The following is a 12,190-nucleotide window of genomic DNA, read 5'->3' on the forward strand; positions in this document are numbered from 1 at the left end:
AATAGAAAAAATTCCACAAATTTCTTTATTGCACTGTTATTTATATAACTGACTTCTCGGCCCTTATCTACAACCCAGATGCCTCCTAAAAACTTCATTCAGACTAATATCCTCCTCTACTACCTAGTGGATGTTTTCATCGGATTGCCCTTAAGCATCACATAATCTAGCTCCATATGCCTGTAGCTTCCTTTATTTAGTTCTAACTTTCCAAATACTATTTACTTCACTAAAACTTGGAGACAAGGAACAGGTACATGAATGCCTGGGACACCAAACCTAGGAGTGCATGTTGACATCAGTGACATACAAGACCAGGGCATGAGGTGCAGCAGCCTCGTTACTACTGCTGAGGCCAGAAGTGCCCCCCAGCTGCCCAAGGAAAAGCGAGGATGAAGGTCTCCATTGACAGAGGCCTTATGGGCCAGAATGTGTGGTACAAGTTGTAGCATGTTTTAATCCACACCTGGGTAGATGTGACAATGTAATAAATCAGACTGATGTTGGAGTCAATGTTCATTTGAATGTATTTCCAGTCAAACTCAATGACCTGGGTTCCAGCCTAGAGGTGGATGCAGGGAGATGTACTGAACTCCACGGTGGTCTAGCCGAGGGCAGCAGCCTTGAATCTTAAACTCCTCTTTTCCAGCATTCTGGGACATGCCAAGGTTTATGCCTACTAAGTCTGCCACATCCATGCTAGCCTTTGAGATCTTCCCAATGAAGTCACAGATGCTGCCTTCTCAGGTGGGAAAGAAAGTGGACAGTAATGACACCTTGTATAGCCACACAAGGAGGTAGGTTGCCCCTGCCTGGTTGCGCTTCCAAAAGGCATTGTATTCCGATAGGCCATTGCACTTTTAGGTGATGAAGTAGGGGAAGTAGGCCAGGGAGAAGTAGTTCTTGAAGTGAAACAAGGTCATGGCACTGTACCTGGCCTGACTGAGAGTACGTATCCACTTTGCCTACCTTGCACCTCTGCCTCTGCCTCTGCCCACGTGGCCCTCTTCCTTTCATGTCTTGTTTCAGTGAATGGCATCTTCATCTACTCAGTTGCCTAAGACAGAAATTTGACACCTTCAGAGTCATCTCTATGTATATGGTACCATGCTAGATACTGAGAGTACAGTACTGATTAAGATACAGGTCTTGTTCTTCAGTAAGTTCTATCTAGTTGGGGAAATCAACACAAAATTATAATTTCACTTTATTATGGCCAGTGATAACAATGATATAGGGAAAAAATCTTTTCAACTGATTTAGAAATTTATTAAAAATTTTTCTTTGCTGAGTATTAAAGAATGGATCTTGAAGTTGCAAAGTAGGAAGAATCTATGAAGCAGAGAGAGCAATCAAAACAAAGACACAGATGAGTTACAAAACTTAATGATTGAAGTATGATATGAGCTATTTGTATAACAATATTTGATAAAACAACAAATACAATGTTTATGGCAGTAAGGGTAAACATGAAGTTGTGTGGGTAAATATGGACAAGACCAAGGAGAGCCTTGCATATCACGCGAAGAAGCCTAGGGCAATGGGAACCACTGAAAAAATTTAAGTAGAGGAATCTTGATTTTAGATCCACCACTTTATTGGTTGAGAGGAGGATCCAGTATAAAATAGGAAAGAATGAAGCAAGAATAATTAGAAGGCCATTGCTATAGATCAGAAAACAGGGATCTGACCTATATCCATGAAAATAAAAATAGAAATCAGGCAGTTTAAATGAGATGTAGTTAAGAGAAAATTCTAAGTGTTAGAAGGTGATGAATGATGAATGATGAAGAAGATGGAGTTAGAAGGACATATTTCTGCCATGGAAATTGAAGAGACTTGTATGTTACTGTCTAAAAGGACAATGAAACTTTTTGGAGATAATATGAGTCCTGGTTAAGATATGCTAATTTAAAAATGACTGTGAGAGAGCCAACATCATATATATATATATATATATATATATATATATATATATATATATATATAGCATTCAGGTGAATATACAAATCTGAAACTTAGAGGTAAAGAGAAATAATTGTCAAGAATGGAACCCTGAGGGAAAATCTGGATTTAAATGGAATAGAAGCACATGAAGGATACAAAGAAGAAATTGTCAATTCATATGGAGAATCAGGAAAGGGGCTAGGGGCTAGAACATTTGATTACTTATAAAGAAGCCAATAGAGTTCAATCCTACAAATAGGTTCACTAAGATGTAGGCTAGACATGTCTACTGAATCTGGGATTAGAATTTGTGGATGAGTGGATTTAGTTATGGGGTAGAAATGGAAGCAAAATTTTAATGGATTGATTACATAAAACAGTGCAGAAAAATTAATATAGAATATTCATTTAAGAGTCTTAGTTGATAAGAAATTATATGAATTTGAGTTTTGGTTAAGAAGGATTCTTATTTATAAGCATGCTGTAGATGAGAAAACCTTGCTAGGTCAAGTAATTTGTCAAAGAACACCTGATTGTGTTACTCACATAGTCCAAACTTTGATTCCCAAAACAATTATTATTTTAAATAAAATAGATGAATCAATGTCAATGACAACTAACAAGGTAATCAATAATATTATCACCCTCATATTTCCTCCTTTTCTCACTATACCACAGTTCCTTTTAGCTGTAGTTGAACCTTGTTTTAGAACAATAATTATGGCAACAAAGGAGAGGGTGGATTGAAGAGGAGAGACACTGTAGGCAACACAAAGGAGTTAAGGGAAGAAATGTCAAAGTTAGCTTCACGGTTTGTAGCCTGGTTGACGGAATGAATGGTGATGCTGTTAAAAGGAAAAGGCAGGCCCCATGTTGGGAAAGGCAGGAGAAGGGGGTACAATTGAGGAGATTGTGCTAATAAACTTTTATAGTTCACTGACATCTGCTGCTCTTGATATTATTAACATACACGACAATGATTTTGAGAATACTGTACCACTTGACCAATTTTTTATTAATGAAATAAACTTCTATATTCATTGTTGCATCAACTAAAATATAAACAAAAAACTAAATTTTACCAGAAACTCACTAATTGGTACCAACTTAGCTGGTTATTGGTATCACATCTTAGTTAAGATTTTAAATGGTGGATGGTCCTGAAAAGAAAAAAATTGCAATTACATTTTTTAATAATTTAATAATTGTTATTGTATTTTTTTCATTACCATTTAGTCCCTTTATAACCCTTCCTCCCTGCAGTTTCACCCTGTTGTCCATGTCTGAGACTCTTTTCCACTTTGCTCAACCCCCCAACCCCCTTCCTCTACCTTAGCTGTCATCATGCTATGAGCCTGTCTCCATTTTGCTTCTTAGTTCAGTTTGTTTATTAGATTCCACATGAGTGAAATCATATGTTTGACAAGAAGAAGAAATACAAAGCATCCAAGTTGGAAAAGAAGAAATAAATCTTTATTTACAGATGACATGATACTGTAAATACAGAATCCTAAAGATTCCACCAAGAAACTGCTAGGACTGATAAATGAATTCAGCAAAATAGTAGGATACAAAATTAATATCCAGGATATGTCAATAACAAACTGACAAAAAGGGAAATTTTAAAAAAACAATCCCATTTATTATCACTTCAAAAAGAATAAGATACCTAGGGATAAACCTATCCAAGGTTGTAAAAGACCTGTATTCAGAAAATTATAAGACACTGAAGAAAAAAATAGGTGGAAGCACATACCATGTTCATGCATAGGAAGAATAAACATCATTAAAATGTCCATACTACCCAAAGCAATCTATAGGTTCAATGTAATTCCTATCTAGATACCAATGATGTATTTCACAGAACTAGACCAAATATTTCAAAAATTTATATGAAAACCAAAAAGGCCCTGTATAACAACAGTGATCCTGAGAAAGAAGCACAAATTTGGAGCAATCATTCGACCTAATATCAAACTATACTACAAAGTCATAGTAATCAAAACAACCTGATACTGGCATAAAAACAAACACATACATCAACTGAACAAAACAGAGAGCCCAGAAATAAACCTACATGCTTATAGTCAATTAACATTTGACAGAGGAAGGAAGCACATACAATGGGCTATGGATAGTTTATTCAATAAGTGGCGTTGGGAAAGTTGGATAGATAAGTATAGAAAATTGAAACTAGGTTGCAGTCTTATACCACACACAAGAATAAATTGAAAAATGGACCAAAGGCTTTAATGACAGACCCAAAACCATAAGAATTGTAGGAGAGAACATAGGCAACAAAATCTCAGACATAATTTGTAGCAATATTTTATTAAATACATCTCCTCAGGCAAGGGAAACAAAAGAAAAAAATAAATGGGACTACATCAAACTAAAAAGTTTTTGCTCAGCAAGGGAAAACATCAACAAAATTAAAAGAGAACCCATAGAATGGGAGAATATATTTTCCAATACATCTGATAAGGAGTTAATATCCAAAATTTATAAAGAACTTACAAAACTCAACACCGAGAAACAACCAACCTAATTAAAAAATGGGCAAAGGGCCTGAACAGACACTTCTCCAAAGACAACATACAGATGGCCAACAGACATATGAAAAGATGCTCAATGTCACTAATCATCAGAGAAATGCAAATTAAAACTGCAATGAGATACCATCTCACACCTGTCAGAATGTCTATCATCAATAAATCAACAAATGCTGGCAAGGATGTGGAGAAAGGGGAACCCTTCTGTACTGCTCGGTGGGAATGCACATTGGTGCAGCCACTGTGGAAAGCAGTATGGAGACACCTCAAAAAATTAAAAATGGATCTGCCTTTTGACCCAGCGATCCCACTTCTGGAAACATATCTGAAGAAACCCAAAACACTAATTTGAAAGTACATAAGCTACCTGAAATGATATAATATGAATCCATTATTCCGATAATACAAAGAAGTTAATTGTAGAGTGTATACCTATTGCTTTTGAATCCTGAACCTTAAAAAAAATTATCCATTCAAACCCTTTTATCTAAAAGATTGAAATTGAGCAGAGGGAGACAAAGGAAAGATATACACTGCCATTAAGTTAAAATAATTTAAAAATCAATATCTCTGAATTCATGTCAACAGCTCCACTGACATGTGCTTCAGAAGTCACAAAATAACAAACAACTAAAAAATACAGCACTAAAATTAATTATATTTAATACATATATTTTTGCATTATCTTTAATCAGGGAAATGGCATTTGAGTACATGGTTTAAACATCTTAGAAATGTGTTTAAATAAGTCCCAATGTTTCTGTTGTTTGTAAAGTGTCCATACATCTTCATGTATATGTCAGTGTTTATATATCTGTACTTCAGACCTTTATTTCTTCTACCCTTAAGGATTAAGTTCAAAGCAATGGCAGAAATCATTTGTAAGTCAAAAGTCTGGGTTTTAAAATTTTTAACTATGCATTTGTTCTTCTGATAGCCTTCCTTAAAAATTGCTATGTGAGCTACCAGTAAAGAAAGGGTCAGTATTAATTACAGAAGGTTTAGCTTTCCTGCATATTGCATGAGACATGAGGAGAACAGTAGTCTCCTATCTTTGTACTTCTGCATTATGTTAATGATCGTCAGGAAGGCAGTGTGCCAGGAAGATACCCAGCCTTCTACTTCTGCCTGAGGTATCTGAATTTTAATCCAAAATATCTATGTTTAAACTCCAGTCCCAGAAGAGACTCAAATGACTCTACTCTGTCTTATGAAATGTTTCCTTGTGCCAGCGAGTGGATTTTCATGCTGTGGTGCAGTCAGACACACTCCAGTTCTACAGCAAGTGTGCCTTAAAGAGATGCTTCTGTACTTTTGTTTCCTCACTGGCTGTAGCTTTGGCAATGGTCCAGTGAGACTGAGAAAATGCTCTCAAATTAGGCACGGACTGGTGATAATTGCTAATTATTGAATGTCAATGGGTGAGAAGAGAAAAATCCATGCAATGGCAAAGAGATGGTAAGTAAAAGTGCCAAACATACTGTCTTAGCATTCAATACATCAATCCTTATAAATAAAGGACAAATTCAATTAGGCTAAGTAGATGGTTATTTAACAATAGTCAATAAAATATTTCTTTGCTGTATAGTAAATAAGGTTACATTTAACCACAGCTTAGTATATTCCAATGTTAATACCAGAGCAGTTTGTTTTCATAGCTTGATCTAAACAGCACTTTATGTTGACACTTCTATTGCGTATTTAATGAACTCATATCAAATATGCATGGCAAATAAATACTATGTTTCTGCTAAACCTTTCTTCCTTCCCCGCTCTCTTGATCTTTTCAAGTGAAGTAAAGCTCTTTTCACAATATATTTCTTCTCTCATAAAAATGCATATCACAACATTGTAACTAAATCTTATTTCACTACTTTTGCCAGGCAGAAATGAGAAATCTAGATAATTGTAAGTGCAGATTTGCTGCTGTTTTAAAATGCAGCTCAGAGCTCTACCTCAGTTTGCCTCCGAGCCGCCAGTCTACTGAGAAGTACCTTCTGACAGAAAGGATTAAATTAAGGCTTCCTGAAAGTCCTTGATCTGCCGTCTGTATGGAAAAGCACTGTAGCAGAGCCTATGATGGAGCCAGTCAGATGCAGGGCGGGCAGTGATGGCTGCTGTTAGCTTTGTATGTATGAGAGAATATAGAAAATGGGTCTGCATCTGGGAGTGAGAGCAAGGCATTGTTAATCTCTCCCAAGAACAAAGTAATACTGGAGGCCAGACATTAAAGTGGTTGGGCGTGCCTTCAGTTATGAGGTTGATACAAACTAGTTTTACAAGTGACTTGGATAATTGACAGGTCCTTAAATCTCCTATTTAATCCACACTGAAGCACCAGCAGAAGCTGAAGGGTGGAAAGAAAGAAATGAGCACATGGACCATGTATGGCTCCCTGATACCTGGCAAAATCATATTTAGACTGTGAGGCTCCCACGAGTGTCACTTTCTCTGAGGGAGCAGAGGATGACAATTTGCTCCTCAGGTTTTTAGAACTAACCTGTGTTTCAGCAAAACAGAAAATAAAATAGTGATTTTTTTTTTCCTTTTCTCTTCAAACAAATATGGACATGGAAACTGCTGTGTAGTGTTTGTCTTGCCCAGAGACAGAATGTGCGATCTGTAAAGGTTTTCCTGGTAATTAAATTTTGAAAAGGATAGGAATCCCTTTATTTATACTGGGTAACTTTGACACCAGAAATAACAAATGTTTGATTCTTTAGCTCAGTGGACTTTAAAATAAATGCTTATTTTTGTTCATCTCCAGCTTTGGGTATTTTTTGAAATGCAGCTTTAAAGCTAGCTTTCCTTGTAATTCACTATGGGATGTCTTTATACACCACTGACAGTAATACAACTCATTTTGGGTGATTAACTTAACCCCCAGTATTGCAAGTGTCGTGCTACATTAGCATATCTTTCAAGGAATAGTTGCAGCGTGAGAAATTGCCTGTAGGATTATTTGCAACTAGGAACCTGTGAAATGTAAAATAAAATTGAAGACTATAAAGTAAAACATCAAAGCTACCTAAAATATTAATAGCCAGCACTCTAAAAAGTAATTTAGAAGATTTCATGAGGTAGTGAAAATTACTAATTTAAAAACAGAGTTAAAAAATACAGACAGGACTTTAGAACAAACAGCAGACAATAGAAATTCATTTTGTTCATATTATAAAAGGAATGCAAAGGATAGTGAAGACTGATCAGTTGAGAGGATGTAAAGTTTAATATCTGACCATCCTGAACTTAAAAATATATGAAAGTAAAGCTGACGTTTTGTCTACTGCAAAACTGAAGGGAAACATACTGTATCCTTAGTAAAATATTATAGTGGATCCAAAGAGCATTTTCAATCCTACCCTGGAAATTTGCTCCACTGGAGCGTTAGTTTTTTAACTTGCCTTGTGATATCTGCCTGTGGTTCAGAAGTCATTTGATGGACTAGTTCTTAGGCATTTTTAAGATTCAAAGCCAACTCTTGGGTATTGTCATTCTTATTTGGCTTTTGTCTTGAGTAACATGGAGAATGTACTTCTTTTTCTTAAAGTAAACAATTGGTTTTATCGGCAATATATGGATTCTTGAGTCATGCACATTTGGGTTCCAATCTTGTGCCTGACACTTACCAGCAGTGTGACCTTTGGTAAAGTTATTTAACATTGCTAACTCTTAGTTTAGTCACTGTAAATAGGTCATAAAACGTCCCTCAACATGTTGTCAAAGATTCCATGAAATCACACTCATAACATTTTCTGAATATTGCTTGGTAGGTAGCAAACATTCCTCAATCAAGATGGTAGTTTCAGAGGTGCAACTGAAAATGATCATTTAGGTAATGCTTACCTAATATGGAAAAAATAATTTGAAACTGGGTATTTAATGAAACGCATCATGTTTCCAAATATTTCAACATGTCTGATGCAGGGTTTGCTCAGAGTAGTAGAGCAAAGTTCAAGGAAGATTGGAGCAAGTGAGCATATTAAAGACGGAAACAAGAGAAACATAAAAAGAAGGAAGAAATATTTAAAAAAGGAAATTGCACAAGTAAAAGATGTCTTTCAAAAAAGCTAAAAGAAACATGTCAGAACAAATATAATGAAGATAATCATAATACCAGGAATACTGTTTTATAAACAATGATTATATGTCAGTCTCTGCACTAGGCATTATAATTTTTGTTTTAGATTTTTTTAAATTCTTGAGTTTTGAGCAAAATTCTTAATATTAGCACTAACAAGTAGGAAAATAGGTTCAGGAATGTTCTGTAACTTGTCCAGATATACAATATTTAGAATGCCAGGAGTTTAGGAAATATGAAGTACATAATTTTTAAACCATAGTTATCAAATGAGATGATGTTACAGGACTTGAAGAAACCAGAATATAATCATAGAAAAAATCACCATGGAAGTGATTGCAAAGTTGAAATTAAACCATATAAAGCTATTGAATTATAAGAGAAGTATTGCTATTACAAAATATATAATTTCATATATATCATGCATATCATGTGTATATGCTATAAATTCTTTCAAATTACATTTATAACACAAAGAAGGCACATCTTTAGTTTAATTAATATGTATATAGTCAAGATTATTTAATATTAATTGAGCATTAGAAGCATACCACTTAATAAAACATGCTGAAGAATTGATAAGATGGAGCACATAATACTTTTTTTATACTTTGGTATTAACATCTAGTCTTTAGTAGTCTGTATTCTGTTCTCACATTGTACTTAGGATTTTGTGGATACAAAGAAAGAGAATTTGTGACTGGTATTATCACTGAGCTTATAGTTTAGCTAGGGACCATAAAATATATGAAACACTATAATATAAAATTTTTAAGAAAGAAATTCTAATAAATGATTTGGATCAATTAATGTTGAGAGAAATCAGAAAAAAATCATCACTAATCATCAGAGAAATGAAAATTAAAAGCACAGTGAGATATCATCTCATACCTGTCAGAATGGCCATCATCAATAAATCAACAAACAAGTGCTGGTGAGGATGTGGAGAAGGGAACATTTTTGCACTGTTGGTGGGAATGCAGACTCGTGCACCCACTGTGGAAAGCAGTATGGAGCTACCTCAAAAAATTAAAAATGGATCTGCCTTTTGACCCAGTGATCCCACTTCTGGGAATATATCCAAAGGAACCCACGACACTAATTCAAAAGCACATAAGCGCCCCTATACTCTTTGCAGTATTATTTACAGTCTCCAAAATATGGTAGCAGCCCAAGTGTTCATCGGTAGATAAGTGGATCAAACAACTATGGGATGTTTACACAATAGAATATTACTTAGCTATAAAAAAAGAAGAAAATTTTACCCTTTATGACAGTATGGATGGACCTGGGGAACATTATGCTAAGTGAAATAAGCCAGTCAGAGAAAGACAAAGGCAATATGATTTCACTCATATGTGGGATGTATTGAACAAATTAAACTGTCAAAGAAAATGGGGACCAATTCAAAGATGGGGAGCAGGATGACAGCTGGTGGGGAGAGGTTAGGGGGTGGAGGGATTGAGCAAAAAGGAAAAAGGACTCAAGGACATGGACAACAGTGTGGTGATTGCTGGGGGGAGGGGAGTATAAGAGGACTAAATAGTAGTGGAAAAGATACAATAAAATAATTTTTAAAAGAATATACAGGTAAATATTAACAAATTACTAAGCTCAGAATGTGAGCTGGTGTTACTGTGGAAATCCTTCAGGGACTTTAGATATTATAATATTCTAACACTCTTTCAAAAAAAGAACCTAGCCCCACAAGGTACTAATAGGGATAATGGGAAGAGTTCTGAGATAGGTTTTTTTCATGGTGCTCTTTGTTAGAAGGAAAGAGCAGCCCCTGCCAATACTTCTCCCAGAACCTTTTTTTCTATTTCCCTTTTATAGCAAAAGGCTTGCAAGTGGGTGGTGGTGAAGATTTTTTATCTTCTGGCTGCCTTCAAGATTATCTCTTTGTATTTCATTTTCAGTGTGATAAAAGATACTTGACCTACACCAGAATAAGGTAATAATTGCAGCAGACTTCTCACCAGAAACCATAGAAGCAAGAAGACAAATAAGAACCATCTTTAAAATGCTGAAAGAAACAAAACAAAACAAAACAACTGTCAACCTAGAATTCTATGCCCAGCAAGAGAGCCTCTAAAAGTGGAGGGTAAATAAATATTTTCTCTGACACACAAAAATGAATGGAATTCATTCATTCTTTATACCACAGATAATTTTTTAAGATGGTTTTTCAAGCAAAAGTATTATATCAGTCAGAAGAAATAAAGAGTTTTGAAAAATGAATAAAATAAAATATATATTTTTCTTCTAACTTGATGCTTTAAAAGATACCAATTGTTAAATCATAGATAGTAATAATATAATGTGTATTTGGTGTAAATGTTTAAAAAATATGATAATGGCACAAAGAATAAAGAGGAATTGGGAATGTATTTTTTTTTTTTAAAGATTTTTTAAATTTATTTTTAGTGAGAAGGGAAGGGAGGGAGAAAGAGAGGGAAAGAAACATCAATGTGTGTTTGCTTTTCATGTGCCCACTGCTGGGGACCTGACCCACAACCCAAGCCTGTGTTTTAACTGGGAATAGAACTGGTGACCCTTTGATTTGCAGGCAGACATTCAATCCATTGAGCCACACCAGCCAGGGTTGGGAATGTATTCTTGTAAAATCCTAACACTACAACTGAAGTAATATATTATTTGAAGGTAGATTCAGATAGTTTTATAATGTATTTTGAAAAACCCTTTGGCAAACACCAAACTTTAAAAAAGATATAAATAACAATTCAGTGGAAGTTATATAATGGAATCATAAAAAATGATCACTTAACTGAGGACAAGATAAAAAAAAGGTAGAGAAAAAGAAATGAAGCACAATATGACCCAGCCATTCTAACTCTAGGCATTTATTGAAGCAAAATATAAATGTATGTTCATAGAAATGTTTGTATACAGATTCTCATAACTGTTTTCATTGTAATAGAATCAACATTGAAACACTCCAAATATCTACTGACAGTTGAGATGGATAAGCAAATTGTGTTATATCTATCATGGAATATTACTCAGCAATCAAAAGGAATAAACATTTGGATTCTATATACAGCAACATGGGTGAATTCCTATTATGTGGTAATGAGTTAAAGAAGTCAGTCATGAGTCATGAGTGTGTTTTTATTTGTATAAAATTCTAGAAAAGACAAACCAATCTATAATGAGGAAAAGTAGATTGGTGGTTGCCTAGAAATAGTGACATCGATGGATATAGTATGGGAGATTACATGCAGTGGGAGAGAATTTTGGAAATGCACGATGTTTATTTTGATAAATGAATATATGTCAAAGCTTAAATTGATCCATTAAGTGTGTACAATTTGTTGTATGTCAGTTATACCTCAATAAAGCTATTGAAAAAATATGTCTTAGGCAGACTTTATTGCACTTTCTGATTCATAACAACTGTATTTTTAATTTCCTTTCAATTTTCCTGTTATTCCATAAATTTACTTTTCTACTTTTCTGATGTAAGATCAGAACATCATGCATAACTTCACTATGCAAAAATTATGGCCCAAACTATTAAAAATTTACCCCACAACATACAGTAGTTAGTACCACAAAATTTGAAATTCTGACTTTTTTAAAAAATTTA

General features: G+C 34.7%; 1 pseudogene; it reads right to left on the minus strand.

The window, feature by feature from the left end:
* Positions 1–279: 279 nt before the first annotated feature.
* Positions 280–923, minus strand: LOC129065576 (BOS complex subunit TMEM147-like; annotated as a pseudogene).
* Between the last annotated feature and the right edge of the window lie 11,267 nt (positions 924–12,190).

The sequence above is a fragment of the Pteronotus mesoamericanus genome, unplaced genomic scaffold, assembly GCF_021234165.1.
Source record: "Pteronotus mesoamericanus isolate MK-2021 breed Mesoamerican mustached bat unplaced genomic scaffold, CSHL_Meso_final contig_181, whole genome shotgun sequence".
NCBI lineage: Eukaryota > Metazoa > Chordata > Mammalia > Chiroptera > Mormoopidae > Pteronotus > Pteronotus mesoamericanus.